This window comes from Penaeus vannamei, chromosome 33, assembly GCF_042767895.1.
Source record: "Penaeus vannamei isolate JL-2024 chromosome 33, ASM4276789v1, whole genome shotgun sequence".
Classification (NCBI taxonomy): Eukaryota; Metazoa; Arthropoda; class Malacostraca; order Decapoda; family Penaeidae; genus Penaeus; species Penaeus vannamei.
Genome location: NC_091581.1, coordinates 28,350,011 through 28,355,010, shown reverse-complemented (window position 1 = coordinate 28,355,010; position 5,000 = coordinate 28,350,011).

The following is a 5,000-nucleotide window of genomic DNA, read 5'->3' as shown; positions in this document are numbered from 1 at the left end:
ACGTATTAACACATCCTATGCCGTCGAATTAGGGCGTTTGTTTAAGACACTTTGAACTGAACTGAAGGTCTAAAAGCATTAAACATCAAAGGTTTTGGTTGATTTTGAAAGAGACGACCTAGTTTCACTGCGCCCGGTCATGAGAGCCATGGGGTGTCTAGTGCACGAAGAGGGGTGGGGGTGGGGGTGGGGGGGTTCAGACTATCCTTCCTGAACTATATCAAGGACAACACTAACCTTTTTGTTGTGCGAGAGAGGGAGACGGATAGACTGACACAAAGAGAGAGCGTGAGAGAGAGAGGAGAGGGGGATAAATAGATAGACAGAGAGAAGGATAGAGGGTGAGAGAGAGAGACAAACAGACACACACACACACACACACACAGATAGATAGAGAGAGAGAGAGAGAGAGAGAGAGAGAGAGAGAGAGAGAGAGAGAGAGACAGAGAGAGAGAGAGAGAGAGAGAGAGAGAGAGAGGCACAAAGAGATGGATAAAGTAAGAGACAGACAGACAGAAATAGAGAGGGGGGTGAATAGATAGGCAGAGAGAAGGAGGGAAGGTGTGAGAGAGAGAGAGATAGACAGACAGACAGACAAATAAACAGCCAACCAAACAGAACAGGCAGAATGAAAGTAAGAGAGAGAGAGCATAAAAGAACGTAACGTGTAGGAAGAACATATAAAGCATATCTTCTCTGCTTCTTCTTGTTCTTAAGCGCCGTTATGTAAGCATCTACAGGAATGAAAGAAGACTGGGAGATGCTGTAATGACAGCAATGATAATAATGATAAAAATGATAATAATAATGATAATAATAATAATAATAATAATAATAATAATAATAATAATGATAGTAATAATAATGATAATGATAATAATGATAATAATAATAATAATGATGATAATAATAATAATAATGATAAAGACAATAATAATGACATTGATAATAATAATAATGATAATGATAATAATAATGATAATGATAATAATAATGATAATGATAATAATGATAATGATAATAATAATGATAATGATAATAATACTAGTAATAATAATGACAATGATAATAATAACAATAATGATAATAACAATAATAATGATAATGAAAATAATGATAACAACAATAATAATGATAATAATAATAGTAGTAGTAGTAGTAGTAGTATTGGTGGTGGTAGTAGTAGTTACAGAAGCAGCAGTAGTAGTCATAGTAGAAGTAATAGTAGAAATAAAGATGATAGTAATTACAACAATGATGATGATGAAAATAATACTGATGGTTATACGTTGGTTGCTGTTCCCTAAAATGGCAGAGAAGGTACACCCTTCTTCTTTAGTTTACATATAATATTCATGCTGCTTCTCTTTTGTATGAATACAGTCACGTAAACACAGATACATACACTAACAAATACAGATACACAGATACATACACACCAGATGCCCATAAGAAAACTCAGAGAGTTCTTCTGCCTAAAGAGCATACATCTGGTGCTCCACGGGGGGTACACACACACAGAAGCGGACACATAAATACACACAGGTATACACAGAAATGAATACCTGTAATCTAAGGCATTTAGAGAAAAACTTTTCTTCATATGATGCAACGCGTGTATTTGCATGGGGTACACACATACACACACACACACACACACACACACACACAAACACAAACAAACAAATGCACACACACAAGCAAACAAACGCACACACACTCGCGCGCGCACACCCACACACACACACACATAAACAAACGCACACAAACACACACACACACACACACACACAAACACACATAAACAAACGCACACACACACACACACACACACACACACACACACACACACACGGAAGATATTCAGATGGAGGTCCAGCGGCGGGACAATCTAGCGAGACTCCGGTACCGCAATTTTAGTGGTTCGTACCCTGCGAGGCCCACGAACCACGCACACACACAGAAATATTCCCCGTGTCCTCTTTATCGCAAAGGTAAGGTGGAGGCGGACTGTGTTTCGGGATGAGGTGTGTGTGTGTGTTTGTTTGTGTGTGTGTGTGTGTTTGTGTTCGTATGTGTGTGTGTGTGTGTTTGTGTTAGTGTGTGTGTTTGTATGGGTGTATGTGTGTGTGTGTTTGTGTGTGTGTGTGTGTGTGCGTGCGTGCGTGCGTGTGTGTGTGTGTGTTTGTGTGTGTGTGTGTGTGTGCGTGTGTGTGTGAGTCTGTGAGTGTGTGTGTGTGTGTGTGTGTTTGTATGTGTGTGTGTATGAGTGTGTGTGTGTGTTTGTATGTGTGTGTCTTTGTATGTGCGTGTGTATGAGTGCGTCTGTGTGTTTGTATGTGTGTGTGTGTATGAGTGTGTGTGTGTGTTTGTAGGTGTGTGTGTGTATGACTGTGTGTGTGTGTTTGTATGTGTTTGTGTGTGTTCGTGTGTGTGATTGTGTTTATGTTTGTGTATATGTGTGTGTGTGTTTGTATGTGTATTTGTATGTGTGTGTATGTTTGTATGTGTGTGTGCATGAGTGTGTGTGTGTGCAGTACATGGGGCGTGAGGATGTTGTGAGGATGAACCAGGTTAGGAGTTTGTTTAGGAGAAATTAATGAATGGTGCGAGTTCTTATTAATATATAGATTTATACCGTGAAAAGGCTGAATCTGATGCTAAAAAATAGCAGAAAAAATATCACAGGAGATAGGAAGTGACAGTTCCTTGTTTTCTTCTTCCTTTTGCCATAGATCTGAATGAAAAAGAAAGAAAAATAAACATGGTCTATTCTTATAACCAATTTTATAACCAATTATAACCAATAAAACAATAAAACAAAAAATAAAACAATTATAACCAATAACACATTCAATCAGGCAAAACAACGCCATTTCTATCACCGAATCACCCTCGCATCGTAACCCACCAAGAAATTGCAAAAGAAATTCCTTTTACACACAAAAAAGCCTTTTTTCCGCCTCCGCCCCGTTTTCTATCTCGGAACAAAGACAGAAAATGGACAAAAGAAATTCCTTTCACAAAAAAAATCCCCCTCCGCCTCGTTTTCTATCTCGAAAACAAAGAAAACGGACGAAAGAAATTCCTTTAAAAAAAGATCCCCTTCCGCCTCGTTTTCTATCTCGAAAACAAAGAAAACGGACGAAAAAAAAACTCCTTTCACAACAAGAAAAGAAAATCCCCCTCCGTCCCGTTTTCTATCTCTACACAAACACAGAAAACGGAGAGCGCGCGACGGCAGCGTGTTCGACCAGCTCCTTTCCACGCAGTCACATCCAAACCTTGAAGTGTAGCGACGCGACGTAAGGGTTTGACAAGGACTTTCCCGGCAACTTTACAGGGATATTGTTCTTGCTGGGAGCGTGCAAACGGCTTAATATATCCCTGGTCGTTATCCCGTCTGGCCTGGTCGTTAGAGGAGCGTGGTCGTTGCGGGTCTTAGTGCTGGCCGTTATCAGCTGCCTCACTACTCGCCGCTGACTGGGTGTCCACTAGGATCGTATTATGCTAAAAGGTAAAGGGAATTAGGGGCGCCCGCACTCCTCTGGGGGCGCTCGCTGTCTCGCACACTTGCTCCGTTTCTTTTCATTTTTCTTCTGTTATTCCTTTTCTGACTGTTTCTCTGGGTCAGTCTTTCTCTGTTTCTCTGTCTGTCTGTCTCTGTCTCTGTCTGTCTCTGTCTCTGTCTGTCTCTGTCTCTCTGTCTCTGCCCCTCTCTCTCTCTCTCTCTCTGTCTCTCTCTCTCTCTCTCTCTCTCTCTCTCGCTTGCTATCATCTCTCTCACCATTCTCGTTTTCATCCTCATCCACGTCCTTCCTTTTTTTCTTTCCTTCGTTCCTCCACCTCCCTCTTTTCCTCCTGCCTCTTCGTACACCTTCCCCACACCCCTCCCTTCTTCTCTCCTTCCTATCCCTTACTCTCTACCTTCTCCTCTCCGTACCTGCCAACACAGGTAAAGAAGTCGCAGCTCTCAAATCATACGAATTCAGAGTTTTCGTAGCATCAACACGCCACCACTTCCTTGTTTCCCGAAATGCAATACCATCTGACAGGCAATACGTGGCACGCGGAGCTCCGAGATAACTCTAGCGCAGTTTGTCCTTAAAACTATTTCACTCGGTTCTCTATCTCTCCACTGAGGCATGCAATAACACGTCCCTTCAAAGGCAGTTATATCACCTCGCCCTCTCTGCTCTTTCATTTCCTACTCGTGCTTTCTGCCGATTCGTCTCTGTTACTTTCTAAAATTACAATCGGGGCCATTTTGCTGCCGCAGATTCGGTTTCTCGCTTGGGCTCTCTCTTCTCTTGTGTTTTCTTGGTACGTCTTGGGGTGGGTAGTTTAGGCTGTATGTTCAGCTTGTTTGTGTGTTTGGATAGTTTGGTTGGTTTAGGTGTTCTTTCTCTGTCTCTCTCTCTGGCTATCTCTGACTCTGTCTCTCTATCTCTTTCTCTTTCTCTTTCTCTTTCTCTTTCTCTTTCTCTCTCTCTCTCTCTCTCTCTCTCTCTCTCTCTCTCTCTCTCTCTCTCTCATTCCCTCCCGTTCTCCATCTCAACCTCCCTCCCTCCTTCCCTCCCTCCTTCCCTCCCTCCCTCTCTCCCTCCCTCCCTCCTTCCCTCCGTTATTTTGCTCTGATTTCTGGGCATTCGTGAGTTTATTAATTTTTCCTCACTCGCTTTTCTTCTTCTTCAATTCCATTTGCTCTTTCTCTCGCTCCTCACTTTGTCCTTTGAAGGGCGTTGAGCTCTCGTAAAACTAAGACAAAGTCATTGTTTTAAATCACTGTAATAACTAAGCCTGTGCTTCTTGTTCTTGGCTTGGAGAAATATGCTCTTTCAGCTTTCAAGTTCGGATTCTCCTGTTGCTGTCTCTCTCTCTCAGTTCGTCTTAATTAGCTTTGATCTTTGAGCTCTTCTGCTTTGTCGTTCAATTGCGCCTTCCAATTTTCCTGTTGTTTATTTTTTTTTTCTTTTTTTTCTGTTGCTCTTGTTCCTCCT